This window comes from Pseudophryne corroboree, chromosome 6, assembly GCF_028390025.1.
Source record: "Pseudophryne corroboree isolate aPseCor3 chromosome 6, aPseCor3.hap2, whole genome shotgun sequence".
Classification (NCBI taxonomy): domain Eukaryota; kingdom Metazoa; phylum Chordata; class Amphibia; order Anura; family Myobatrachidae; genus Pseudophryne; species Pseudophryne corroboree.
Window position 1 is genome coordinate 533,954,809 of NC_086449.1, and position 15,346 is coordinate 533,970,154.

The 15,346-nt window shown below is 41.9% G+C and overlaps 1 long non-coding RNA gene across 1 annotated transcript in view; it reads right to left on the reverse strand.

Moving 5' to 3' along the window:
• Positions 1–13,234: 13,234 nt before the first annotated feature.
• LOC134932836 (uncharacterized) overlaps positions 13,235–15,346 on the reverse strand; it is a 56,856-nt gene continuing 54,744 nt past the window's right edge. The window contains exon 4 of the long non-coding RNA XR_010179504.1: positions 13,235–13,855. This is a non-coding gene — a long non-coding RNA (uncharacterized LOC134932836). The remainder of the gene's footprint in view (positions 13,856–15,346) is intronic.

Below are 15,346 nucleotides of genomic sequence, written 5' to 3' on the forward strand. Positions count from 1 at the left end.
GCCATCTGTACATGTGGGGAGCAGTATAAGTTAAAGATGGTGATGAGGGCATAATAGAAATTAAGGATTCATGTGTAGAAGTGGAACAGGATGAGGGGGATATGTGTGTACTACTACTATCTGACACTGAAGATGTTGATTATGTTGTTTGTGTAAGTCAGACACAAGTGCATGCAGTTCTTGCCCGTGATAAAAAGAAATCCATTGTAAAGCCATCTCTTGGATGTGGAGCTATTTTTACCCAAATCCTGAAAATGTTTGTGAAGGCATCTGCTCCATTTGTAAGGCCAAAGTTAGTAGAGGTAGGGTCGTTAGCCATCTAGGCACTTCCTTCATGTTACTTCATTTGCAGCAAGATGTATTTTACTAGATTATAATGTAATTAACACCCTCATTATCAACCTCCTCATTAGTAATCGGAAGTAGTCCTTCCAAAAAATTGTCTTGTGGGTGCCCAAAAAAAGCAAGCACTTCAACCAAAAAAGTGTCAGTCCCTGTTGCTGAAGTGCTTGGTTTCTTAAACTGTGCATGTACTTTTAATATCCAACATAAGGGTGGGAGGGAGGGCCTAAGGACAATTCTATCCGGAACCACCTTTCTTTTCTGCCACTGCTGTGTAGCAATGTTTCATAGATGTGCTATAAACTGCCAGTTTGGGAAGCTGCTCTGTCGCTTAGTAACCAACCTGGTCGCTGCAGCCTTTGCACAATAATAGTGAAAACAATCTGGCAATTAAAAATAATAAATAGTTCAATATATATATATATATATATATATATATTTATTTATTTATAATATATATATTTATATATTATATAAAATAACACTCCACAAATCTATGGGCGTCAGCTATTCCCCAGGAGTACAGGGGTGGTAAATCCCTGAAGATAGTTTAAAATAGAAAAATGTTGAGGGGTTCTAAGCGAACCAACGGTGTTTATACAGCTATTTAAAAGAATAGTACCCAGTGTATAAAGAATATATATACAATTTATTATAATCACAGGAGCCAATAAAAAAAGAATAAAAAACGTTTCTAAAAATATTCACATCTGACATATACCAAAATAATTGGTTTCATAGGAACACAAAAACAAAAAATAAATAAATAAATAAATAAATTCAAGATATAAAAAGTATTAGAATAAAAGCACATGAAGTCTATCATATACGAAACGCGTTGGGATAACCCTTGATGACCTCTATCCAAGATAAGATATACACATATCTTTTATCTATATCTATGTGCTTTTATTCTAATACTTTTTATTTCTTGAATTTATTTATTTATTTATTTATTTTTTGTTTTTGTGTTCCTATGAAACCAATTATTTTGGTATATGTCAGATGTGAATATTTTTAGAAACATTTTTTATTCTTTTTTATTGGCTCCTGTGATTATAATAAATTGTATATATATTCTTTATACACTGGGTACTATTCTTTTAAATAGCAGTATAAACACCGTTGGTCGCTTAGAACCCCTCAACATTTTTCTATATATATATATATATATATATATATATATACAGGTGTGGATAGTTCCTGAGGGAGCTAAAGTGTGAAGTATAATATATAATATGAAAACCACCTACATGTCTTAACTTTTATAAGTTAAACAAAACCAATTAGGTAAAAGATGTATTCACAATTCAAACAATGTGCATCTATAACATGGTGAATCACAGCTTGCATAATCAATATTACACAATGAATCCACATAACATATTTGGCATTTTAAAAAACAATGGTGCTGATTGCATTTGATTGTGAAGGAAAAACTTCAGATTTAATCTTTTTCCAGAAGTAAAATGATCTGTAGATAGTAACCCTATGCGTTTTGTCCACAGGACTTCATCAGGGCTCATATATCAAAAAGCAGAAAGTATGGTACCCATCTAAGTGGATCTCATTACAAAGATTAATCATATGATAACAATAAAAATGTCCAATATATGGAATATCAGTAAATACATTTCATTAGAAAACAAATTAAAAGTGTAGATCAAAACATGTCGCTGGAATATAGCTTTCTCAAAAGCAGCATGTTTCCTCCATAAATCAATAGTCATTTATTTATTTATTTATTTATTTTTAACTTACAGCTCAGTTAAAGCTGTATGGAGACAAAGGGCTTTAAACAGAGCACACTAGGGTAAAGCGCACCAAACAGTACAAAAAATAGATTACATTTTTTTTGTATATCTTTTTTGAACTCTCAGCTCCGTTCACACTGCATGGAGTCACAGGGCTGTCAACAAAGTTCACTAAGGTAAAGCACACCAAACAGTGCAAACAAAAGAAGAATATATTTTGTTTTCACTTCACAGCTCAACTCTCACTGTGTAAATTCAAAGGGCTTTCATTTTATTATGTACATTGATAATAAACACACAGGGGTACAGCACACACAGATTGTGCAAAAAATGTTTTAACTATTTTTCTAACTTTTTAACTTTTTTTTTTTTTTTTACTTTTTTCACAACTGACAAGTGACAATGGTGGTCATTCCGAGTTGTTCGCTCGCTAGCAGTTTTTAGCAGCCATGCAAACGCTATGCCGCCTCCCACTGGGAGTGTATTTTAGCTTAGCAGAAGTGCGAACGAAAGTATCGCAGAGCGGCTACAAAAATTTTTTGTGCAGTTTCAGAGTAGATTGAGACCTACTCAGCGCTTGTAATCACTTCAGACTATTCATTTCCTGTTTTGACGTCACAAACACACCCTGCGTTCGCCCAGCCACGCCTGCGTTTTTACTGGCACGCCTGTGTTTTTTTGAACACTCCCTGAAAACGGTCAGTTGACACCCAGAAATGCCCTCCTCCTGTCAATCACTCTGCAGCCAGCAGTGCAACTGAAAAGCTTCGCTAGACCTTGTGTGAAACTACATCGTTCGTTGCAATAGTACGACGTGCGTGCGCATTGCGCTGCATACGCATGCACAGAAGTGCAATTTTTTTGCCTCATCGCTGCGCAGCGAACGAAAGCAGCTAGCAATCAACTCGGAATGACCCCCAATGATAATACACATTGTAGTGCTGCTTGTGAACACACAGCCACAGCAGTGTGCCATTTGTATGCACTATACACACAACACACACACACACTTGTTATGAGTCTGGACACAGCACAGCCAATTTAACCAGCAGAGTACAGAGCAGCACACACAAGCATGTCATACACTATACAAAGCACAGCCACCTTAGATGGACACAGCTCAGCCAATTTAAACAGCACACTTCAGCACAGCACACAGCAGCGAGTCCCTTATATACACTATACAGAGCACACATCCTTGTTATGACTCAGAACACAGCACAGCAAATTTAAGTTGCAGAGTACAGCACAGCAAACAGCAGTGTGCCATACACTTTACAAAGCACAGCCATATCAGGTGGACCCAACTCAGCCAATTTAAACAGCAGCGTACAACGAAGCACACAGCAGCGTGACCCTTTTATACACTATACAGAGCACAGTGCTACAACTCTGCCATCTATGATGTTCTGGAGTGCAGTACCTTTGGGTGGCCAGGAGTGCTGCTGTTATGTCTCTCACAACAGGGTAGACACACCAGGTGGGGTAAAACAAATGATTGAGGATCTAGGTAGACTAGAGGAATGGTCAAGAGTCTGGCAATTACAGTTTAATGCCAAAAAATGCAAAATCATGCACTTGGGTCTCAAAAATCCTAAAGCTAAATACAGTATTAATGGCACTATACTGGAAACTACTGAGGAGGAAAGGGATCTAGGAGTCACTATTTCAGATGACTTAAAGGCAGGTAAGCAATGTAACAAGGCAATGAGAAAGGCTAGTCAGATGCTTGGCTGCATTGGGAGAGGAATCAGCAGCAGAAAGAAAGAAGTAATAATGCCACTGTATAGGTCATTGGTACGGCCTCATCTAGAATACTGTATTCAGTTCTGGAGGCCATATCTTCAAAAGGATATTAATACATTAGAAACTGTACAAAGGAGGGCAACTAAAATGGTGCATGGCCTACATCACAAAACATACCCAGAAAGACTAATATGTATAGTTTGGAGCAGAGAAGGGAAAGGGGGGACATGATAGAAACTTTCAAATATATCAAGGGTTTTAACAAAGTCCAGGAGGGAAACATTCTCCAAATGAAGAGAAGCAATAGGACACGAGGACATGCACTGAGACTGGAGGGGGGGAGGTTCAGGGGAAATTTGCGGAAAAATTATTTCACAGAAAGGGTAGTGGACAAGTGGAATAGCCTCCCATCAGAGGTGGTAGAGGCTAAGACAGTAGAGCAATTTAAACATGCATGGGATAGACATAAGGATATCTTTACAAAGAAATAAGGATCAAATAAGGTTAGAGATAAAAATAATATTAAAAAAAAAAGGGGCAGACTAGATGGGCCAAGTGGTTCTTATCTGCCGACAAATTCTATGTTTCTATGTTTCACCTGCAGTACCTCTGAGCAGCCAGGGGTGCTGCTATTGGAAGAGCAGTCCCAGCTGGGGTAATCAGGTGTAACATGCTCTCTCCTGATTACCTTTTCCAGCTGGAGCACATTGTGTGTATTTGTGTGTGCTCTAGTGATTGGCCCTGACCTATGTTAAGTATGAGCTAGCTCTGAGAGTCAGGGCCAGCTATAGTTTTGTTCCAGCTCGTGTTAACTTATGTTGTTCCTAGTCTGTTTCTAGACAGTTTATTTGTCACAGTTTTGGAGTCCTTGTTTGCTTGGTCCTGTGCCGGAATCCCTGCCGTAGCAGAAGTCTTGAACCTTGCCTGCACCTAATTTCAGTGACTGTTTTCCTTGCCATTTATGTGTTCGGGTGAAGTTAACCTGATTCTGTATGCCTATGTCATGTTTCTTCAGTTATCCTGTATGCCTTATTTGGAATTATGCTTCAATACAGTTTTATTTTAAACCATCATCACCTGTCATCTGTGCAACTCCTGTATTTATCCGTGTAACCATCATCCCATTAAACACTGTAACACAGACACTTATGACTCAGAACACATCACACAGCCAATTTAGCCAGCAGAGTACAGCACAGCACACAGCAGCGTGCCATACACAATACACAGCACAGTAACTTTAGATGGACACAGATCAGCCAATTTCAACAGCAAAGTACAGTGCAGCACAATGCAGCATGCCTTTTGAATACTCTATACATAACACAGCCACTTTGTATGACTCAGACCAAAGCACAGCCAATTTAACCAGCAGAGTACAGCACAAAGCAGCGTGTATGCAAACAGAGTAAAATGGAGCCTGGCCATGTGGCTCTCCTATAGAATCCAAACCCTGGGAGAATCCGACGCAGAAGGATGGTGTTTTGCCTCTATATGGAATCTGAGCCTGGCGGGAAGCCACGAGCCATGGCTCAAGTAGACTCCTGGAAGTTTTGAGCCGCTCAGATTCCAGTTAATCTGAACCACACATCTCTAGTGAAAACAGTACATACTTTGCAAAATAGTTAGATATGGATTCCAAATTTATTTGCTTTGTTAAAAGCAAATCTTTCAAGTATTACACATGCAGGAAGGGAGACTTTTTAGAATAGATTTGGTGAAGTTTCCATTGAAAATAATCATACAGCAGAGGTCTTAATGTCAATATGTGGTTGGCCAGGAACCAGCCAGCACCCTTTACATCTGAGAGGCACTTCCAAAATAAGTTCCTCCAACAGAGAAGAGAAACAAGCGATAATATGTGCTGTGTGCTGCTTGAAGAGGAACAAATGGGGCAAGAAAATTCATCCAGGAACAAAAAAGTCTGATGGTAACTTAAACCATTCATACATTTTTTTGTAAAAAAATAATATTGCAATATAAGTATATATATAAGTAGTTAGACAACAGGAAACAACAAGTCTTTTTTACCCCTTTTCTCCAACAAAAACAGCTTTTTGCTATTTCATACATTTTTCAACATTATATACCTAAGGTCATGTTTTAAGTAGAGATAAGCGGGTTCGGTTCCTCGGAATCCGAACCCGCCCGAACTTCAGGTTTTTTTACACGGGGCCGAGCGACTCGGATCTTCCCGCCTTGCTCGGTTAACCCGAGCGCGCCCGAACGTCATCATCCCGCTGTCGGATTCTCGCGAGGCTCGTATTCTATCGCGAGACTCGGATTCTATATAAGGAGCCGCGCGTCGCCGCCATTTTCACACGTGCATTGAGATTGATAGGGAGAGGACGTGGCTGGCGTCCTCTCCGTTTAGACTAGAGTACTAGAGAGAGACACAAATTTTGGGGAGCATATTATTAGGAGGAGTACTACTTGCTGCTGATAGTGTGACCAGTGACCACCAGTTTAATTAATCCGTTCTCTAGTCCATCCATCTCCATTGTTTACCTGAGGTGCCTTTTAGTTGTGCCTATTAAAATATGGAGAACAAAAATGTTGAGGTTCCAAAAATAGGGAAAGATCAAGATCGACTTCCACCTCGTGCTGAAGCTGCTGCCACTAGTCATGGCCGAGATGATGAAATGCCAGCAACGTCGTCTGCCAAGGCCGATGCCCAATGTCATAGTACAGAGCATGTAAAATCCAAAACACCAAATATCAGTAAAAAAAGGACTCAAAAATCTAAAATAAAATTGTCGGAGGAGAAGCGTAAACTTGCCAATATGCCATTTACCACACGGAGTGGCAAGGAACGGCTGAGGCCCTGGCCTATGTTCAGGGCTAGTGGTTCAGCTCCACATGAGGATGGAAGCACTCAGCCTCTCGCTAGAAAAATGAAAAGACTCAAGCTGGCAAAAGCACAGCAAAGAACTGTGCGTTCTTCGAAATCCCAAATCCACAAGGAGAGTCCAATTGTGTCGGTTGCGATGCCTGACCTTCCCAACACTGGACGTGAAGAGCATGCGCCTTCCACCATTTGCACGCCCCCTGCAAGTGCTGGAAGGAGCACCTGCAGTCCAGTTCCTGATAGTCAGATTGAAGATGTCAGTGTTGAAGTACACCAGGATGAGGAGGATATGGGTGTTGCTGGCGCTGGGGAGGAAATTGACAAGGAGGATTCTGATGGTGAGGTGGTTTGTTTAAGTCAGGCACCCGGGGAGACACCTGTTGTCCGTGGGAGGAATATGGCCATTGACATGCCTGGTGAAAATACCAAAAAAATCAGCTCTTCGGTGTGGAAGTATTTCAACAGAAATGCGGACAACATTTGTCAAGCCGTGTGTTGCCTTTGTCAAGCTGTAATAAGTAGGGGTAAGGACGTTAACCACCTCGGAACATCCTCCCTTATACGTCACCTGCAGCGCATTCATAATAAGTCAGTGACAAGTTCAAAAACTTTGGGCGACAGCGGAAGCAGTCCACTGACCAGTAAATCCCTTCCTCTTGTAACCAAGCTCACGCAAACCACCCCACCAACTCCCTCAGTGTCAATTTCCTCCTTCCCCAGGAATGCCAATAGTCCTGCAGGCCATGTCACTGGCAATTCTGATGAGTCCTCTCCTGCCTGGGATTCCTCCGATGCATCCTTGCGTGTAACGCCTACTGCTGCTGGCGCTGCTGTTGTTGCTGCTGGGAGTCGATGGTCATCCCAGAGGGGAAGTCGTAAGCCCACTTGTACTACTTCCACCAAGCAATTGACTGTCCAACAGTCCTTTGCGAGGAAGATGAAATATCACAGCAGTCATCCTGCTGCAAAGCGGATAACTGAGGCCTTGGCATCCTGGGTGGTGAGAAACGTGGTTCCGGTATCCATCATTACTGCAGAGGCAACTAGAGACTTGTTGGAGGTACTGTGTCCCCGGTACCAAATACCATCTAGGTTCCATTTCTCTAGGCAGGCGATACCGAAAATGTACACAGACCTCAGAAAAAGAGTCACCAGTGTCCTAAAAAATGCAGCTGTACCCAATGTCCACTTAACCACGGACATGTGGACAAGTGGAGCAGGGCAGGGTCAGGACTATATGACTGTGACAGCCCACTGGGTAGATGTATGGACTCCCGCCGCAAGAACAGCAGCGGCGGCACCAGTAGCAGCATCTAGCAAACGCCAACTCTTTCCTAGGCAGGCTACGCTTTGTATCACCGGTTTCCAGAATACGCACACAGCTGAAAACCTCTTACGGCAACTGAGGAAGATCATCGCGGAATGGCTTACCCCAATTGGACTCTCCTGTGGATTTGTGGCATCGGACAACGCCAGCAATATTGTGTGTGCATTAAATATGGGCAAATTCCAGCACGTCCCATGTTTTGCACATACCTTGAATTTGGTGGTGCAGAATTATTTAAAAAACGAGAGGGGCGTGCAAGAGATGCTGTCGGTGGCCAGAAGAATTGCGGGACACTTTCGGCGTACAGGCACCACGTACAGAAGACTGGAGCACCACCAAAAACGCCTGAACCTGCCCTGCCATCATCTGAAGCAAGAAGTGGTAACGAGGTGGAATTCAACCCTCTATATGCTTCAGAGGTTGGAGGAGCAGCAAAAGGCCATTCAAGCCTATACAATTGAGCACGATATAGGAGGTGGAATGCACCTGTCTCAAGCGCAGTGGAGAATGATTTCAACGTTGTGCAAGGTTCTGCTGCCCTTTGAACTTGCCACACGTGAAGTCAGTTCAGACACTGCCAGCCTGAGTCAGGTCATTCCCCTCATCAGGCTTTTGCAGAAGAAGCTGGAGACATTGAAGGAGGAGCTAACACAGAGCGATTCCGCTAGGCATGTGGGACTTGTGGATGGAGCCCTTAATTCGCTTAACAAGGATTCACGGGTGGTCAATCTGTTGAAATCAGAGCACTACATTTTGGCCACCGTGCTCGATCCTAGATTTAAAACCTACCTTGGATCTCTCTTTCCGGCAGACACAAGTCTGCTGGGGTTCAAAGACCTGCTGGTGAGAAAATTGTCAAGTCAAGCGGAACGCGACCTGTCAACATCTCCTCCTTCACATTCTCCCGCAACTGGGGGTGCGAGGAAAAGGCTCAGAATTCCGAGCCCACCCGCTGGCGGTGATGCAGGGCAGTCTGGAGCGACTGCTGATGCTGACATCTGGTCCGGACTGAAGGACCTGCCAACGATTACGGACATGTCGTCTACTGGCACTGCATATGATTCTCTCCCCATTGAAAGAATGGTGGAGGATTATATGAGTGACCGCATCCAAGTAGGCACGTCAGACAGTCCGTACTTATACTGGCAGGAAAAAGAGGCAATTTGGAGGCCCTTGCACAAACTGGCTTTATTCTACCTAAGTTGCCCTCCCACAAGTGTGTACTCCGAAAGAGTGTTTAGTGCCGCCGCTCACCTTGTCAGCAATCGGCGTACGAGGTTACTTCCAGAAAATGTGGAGAAGATGATGTTCATTAAAATGAATTATAATCAATTCCTCCGTGGAGACATTGACCAGCAGCAATTGCCTCCACAAAGTACACAGGGAGCTGAGATGGTGGATTCCAGTGGGGACGAATTGATAATCTGTGAGGAGGGGGATGTACACGGTGATATATCGGAGGATGATGATGAGGTGGACATCTTGCCTCTGTAGAGCCAGTTTGTGCAAGGAGAGATTAATTGCTTCTTTTTTGGTGGGGGTCCAAACCAACCCGTCATTTCAGTCACAGTCGTGTGGCAGACCCTGTCACTGAAATGATGGGTTGGTTAAAGTGTGCATGTCCTGTTTATACAACATAAGGGTGGGTGGGAGGGTCCAAGGACAATTCCATCTTGCACCTCTTTTTTCTTTAATTTTTCTTTGCGTCATGTGCTGTTTGGGGAGTATTTTTTTGAAGGGCCATCCTGCGTGACACTGCAGTGCCACTCCTAGATGGGCCAGGTGTTTGTGTCGGCCACTAGGGTCGCTTATCTTACTGAAAGGGAGGAAGCGAATAAACAAAATTTATTACAAATTTGAGGCGAAAAATATTTTTAGAAGGGCGAAACATATTTTCGCCCTTCTAAAAATATTTTTCGCCTCAAATTTGTAATAAATTTTGTTTATTCGCTTCCTCCCTTTTAGTAAGTATATCTTAATAAAGGTTACGTATTAACTCACCCATATTTTTGCAATCCATCACATATTTTTCTAAGTGTGCCCTGGAAAAGACATATAGCAGCTCTTCGTCTTTTGCTCTTTTCTTAAGACCACATTTTCCATTTAGTTTTCTGAACTATTTTCCGGGAGCACCACCAACCCATTGCTGAAATTATTTGATTATGTAGTAGGCACTATGTTGGTTTAATATATTACACAACTAATACAAATATCATTAAGTGTATTCTGTGCAGATTTATCAATCCTCTAGCACGCTTATCTTACTCACACAGCTACCTCATTGCGCCTCTTTTTTTCTTTGCGTCATGTGCTGTTTGGGGAGTGTTTTTTGGAAGGGCCATCCTGCGTGACACTGCAGTGCCACTCCTAGATGGGCCAGGTGTTTGTGTCGGCCACTAGGGTCGCTTATCTTACTCACACAGCTACCTCATTGCGCCTCTTTTTTTCTTTGCGTCATGTGCTGTTTGGGGAGTGTTTTTTGGAAGGGCCATCCTGCGTGACACTGCAGTGCCACTCCTAGATGGGCCAGGTGTTTGTGTCGGCCACTAGGGTCGCTTAGCTTACTCACACAGCTACCTCACTGCGCCTCTTTTTTTCTTTGCGTCATGTGCTGTTTGGGGAGTGTTTTTTGGAAGGGCCATCCTGCGTGACACTGCAGTGCCACTCCTAGATGGGCCAGGTGTTTGTGTCGGCCACTAGGGTCGCTTAGCTTAGTCATCCAGCGACCTCGGTGCAAATTTTAGGACTAAAAATAATATTGTGAGGTGTGAGGTGTTCAGAATAGACTGAAAATGAGTGGAAATTATGGTTTTTGAGGTTAATAATACTTTGGGATCAAAATGACCCCCAAATTCTATGATTTAAGCTGTTTTTTAGGGTTTTTTGAAAAAAACACCCGAATCCAAAACACACCCGAATCCGACAAAAAAAATTCGGTGAGGTTTTGCCAAAACGCGGTCGAACCCAAAACACGGCCGCGGAACCGAACCCAAAACCAAAACACAAAACCCGAAAAATTTCAAGTGCACATCTCTAGTTTTAAGTATGGATGCTGCTCATGGGCGAGTGTTAAGTACATGCTCCCAATCTAAAACCTACCAGCCAGCACCTGCTGGTCAGTTCTAGTCCCTCCCTGACAAATTTATTGCTGTTTTGACAATCATTCTTCACATTAATCATATGTATGTATGTATGTATGTATGTATGTATGTATAGATAGATACATCGGCATAACTATAGTGGGTGCAAGTGGTGTCACTGCTATGGGACCCTGAGGCTTAGTGGGGCCTGGATCCAGGTTACTAAATTTGCATACCAATTTCCCAGATTTGCCTGCTAAGCAATTGGGTCTGATCCATTGTCCAGCCTGATTTGTGTGACATTAAACTTTCAGTGAGAGGAGTGTGTAGTGGATGTTATAATGGTAAGGGGGGGCACTGTAATATGGCATGATCTGATCTGCTCATTGTAATGTGGGCGGCATTATAATGTTACATAATGTGAACTGGGGCACTTTAATGTGGCACATTATGAAATGGAAGCACTATAGTGTGGCATAATATGAACTGGGGCACTGTAGCATGGCATAATTTGCCCTGGAGGGCACTCTTACGTGGCACAATATGATCAGGGGCCACTGTAATGTGCATAATATGAACTGAGGATACTGTGTGGCATAATTTGTACCGGCAGCTCTAGAATGTGACATGTAAGTAGAAAACTACAATGGTTCATAAAATAAACTAGGACACTACTATGGGGCATAATATTAACTAGACCACTATTATAAGGCCTAATAATAATTAGAGCACTACTATGGTTCAGAAAATGAACTAGGGCACTATTATTGGGCATACAATTAAAAACTGCTTCTTGAGGTGTCTCTCGAGCATTTGGAATGGGGCCCCTTCAATATGTTGCTATGAGGCCCACAAAGTTCTGGTTTACGCAGATAGATTATCTATCTATCTATCTATCTATCTATCTATCTATCTATCTATTTCTCTACAGTATCAATCAATAAGAGGGTTATAGAGAATTGTCGATGGGTGAATTAAGCTGACCTAGCAGTCAATACACCGGCTAATCCTCAACTGCGGTTTAGTAAATGAATGAAGGACTGTTGTAATGTTCTCATAACTAGCTGTTCTACCCGGGAGTTTCTCATTTTCATGGTTGTAAATATAAATGAGTGTTAAAAATTTGGTAACTCTATAGAGATGTAAATTTGAGATATCTTAATGTAAGTAAATATTAATCCATGGTTCTTGGCATTGCCCAAGGAACATCCGTAGCAGATACGGTAAAAATTGACCGGACCATTTTTGTAGTTTATTAAATTCTACCCACTGGAGGTGCAATCCAAATTTTGATCTGATGTTTGGGCGTTATCGGTCCATTTCCTAACATATCGGGAAGTATGAGAAATAGTGATGAGTCAGTGAGTGAGCGAGCGAGTGAGGGCTTTCGCATTTATATACACACACACATTTATTTATATATATATATATGTATATATATATATATATATGTGTGTGTGTGTGTGTGTTTGTGTGTGTGCGTGTGTATATATATATATATATATATATATATATATACAAAACAATAGTGCAAATAGTGCTGCTACCTGGGTAACAAGACAAATAAATACAATTTTAAGTTAGAGTTAAAGTTCAGAAACACTTCCCATGTTCAGGGGGGCTGCTAGAAAGGTCCTCTTGGGTGGACTCTATTTCAAAAGTCCAAGTAGATAAAATGTACAAAATGGTAGAACCCAGCGCCTTCTGTGTTAAACGAATTCAAAGTGAGAATTAAATAATAATATGCGTACCGCATCCCTTTTATATATCAGGCATGTAGTGTAAACCGTGTTTCTCCTGATGCCGGTCTTCTAGCTTTCCCACTGACTCCGTAGATGGACCCTAAGAAAATTAGAAAAGTAACAAAAAATAGTGTAGTTTTGCCAACATATGTAAAGGTGTGCATATATCAAAATTTCCGATGTGATTAGATTTTAATACAGACATAAACGTATAAAACACATAAAAAACATAAGGATTGGACCCGTACAATAAAAAAGATTATAAAAGTTTATCTGTAATCCTTTCAGAGGAGTGGATTATCTGCCCAACGCGTTTCGTCCTGTGGGAAACGGTGATTTATCTGTGATGACTTCTACCATTTCGTACACACACACACACACACACACACACACACACACACACACACACACACACACACATATATGATTTATAGTACACTGCAAGCTGTAATAATCTACATATAAATATCTTCTATAGAAAAGTGTTCATTTTACATCCATTCCTTTTAAGAAGACTTTATTAACAAATAACAAATCACTTTAACCTGGCCAGTTGAGATTTTTGTTTATTTTCAATGCTGTGCTAATGAGTGTACAATGTCACAAAAGCATAGATGAAAAAATAAAACGCTAGAATATATTTCTGCTAAATATAACTTCCAATCCAGACCAGACTTTCAGCATATCCCTTCTGGATTAAAGCCATTTCTGAGAGTATTTCCAAGAAAGCATTTGATGGACTTGGCAATACTATTCCTGGAAATGTTCAATAGGTCATCTTCAGGAAAAGAGCGTTGACTGATAGAACCGAACAGATCCTGTTCCTCCATTTGCATACCAGTCACAGACTTCTGTACACAAATCCTCAGGAAAAGTACAGTAAATTATAGATTTTATTTTAGAAAAAATGTTATCTGCTGTAAACTGGCGTGAGTCCTAATCTCACATTCTTTGAGTCTCATTTCCTCTTTGGCAGCAACAAGGCAAGGTTTTTGGCTCCTGATTTAATAGTTGTGCTAAAAGAAGAGAGAGGGTTCTGGATTATAAACTCATTAACTCATTTCAGGACACTGCAGAACAAGTTGGCAGCATATACACTAATACATGTAAACATTTCAAAATACGAAGTTGTTTAAATTCCTACGAGACTCATCTGTGGTTAGATTTACATATTACTGTAAAGATGAGAATTGTGAGAGAATGTAATTGCTATAATGCAATATAATTAGCTTGTAATTTATAGAAAGAAATCTAATCAATCCAATAAGGAGATTTATGGTAAGAACTTACCTTTGTTAAATCTCTTTCTGCGAGGTACACTGGGTTCCACAGGGATAACAGGCTAAAAGCTTTGACTGTTCCCAAGATGCACAGCGCCACCTCCTCTATAACCCCGCCTCCGTGCACAGGAGCTCAGTTTTGTTAACCAGTCCAATGCAGTAGCAGGTAAAAGAGACGACAACCGTTAGTAGCCACATAAACCACATTCTCATGACAGGAAAAGGTATCAGCAGCTAATGCCATACAAACCCAAAGAAGCTAAGTGCATCAGGGTGGGTGTCCTGTAGAATCCAGTGTACCTCGCAGAAAGAGATTTAACAATGGTAAGTTCTTACCATAAATCTCCTTTTCTGCAGCAGGGTACACTGGGGCTCCACAGGGATAACATTGGGGATGTCCTAAAGCAGTTCCTCATGGGAGGGGACGCACTATAGCGGGCACAAGAACCCTGCGTCCAAAGGAGGCATCCTGGGAGGCGGAAGCATCAAAGGCATAGAACCTAATGAATGTGTTCACTGAGGACCACGTAGCCGCCTTGCACAATTGTTCAAGGGTAGCACCACGGCGGGCAGCCCAAGAAGGTCCAACAGACAGATTAGAATGGGCTTTGATGGTAGCAGGAGCTGGAAGGCCAGCCTGTACATAAGCATGTGCAATCCCCATTCTAATCCATCTGGCCAAGGTCTGCTTGTTAGCAAGCCAGCCACGTTTGTGAAAACCAAAAAGGACAAAGAGAGAATCAGATCTCCGAAGAGAATCTGTCCTCTTCACATAAATACGGAGAGCCCGTACCAAATCCAAAGACCGCTCTTTGGAGGAAAAACCTGGAGAGGTAAAGGCCAGAACCACAATCTCTTGGTTAAGGTGGAAAGATGACATCACCTTAGGGAGATAACCAGGGCAAGTTCTAAGAACCGCACGGGCATGGTGAAAAATCAGAAAGGGTGACCGACAGGGCAAGGCACCCAAGTCTGAAACCCGTCTAGCAGAGGCAATAGCCAGCAGAAACAAAACCTTAAGAGTAAGCCATTTAAGGTCTACAGACTCAAGAGGCTCAAATGGAGACTCTTGTAAGGCATCCAGAACAACCGACAAATCCCAAGGAGCCACAGGTGGGACATAGGGAGGTTGAATCCATAAAACACCCTGAGTGAAGGTATGAACATCAGGCAGAGTTGCAATTTTTCTCTGAAACCATATCGACAAGGCAGAAATATGAACCATGA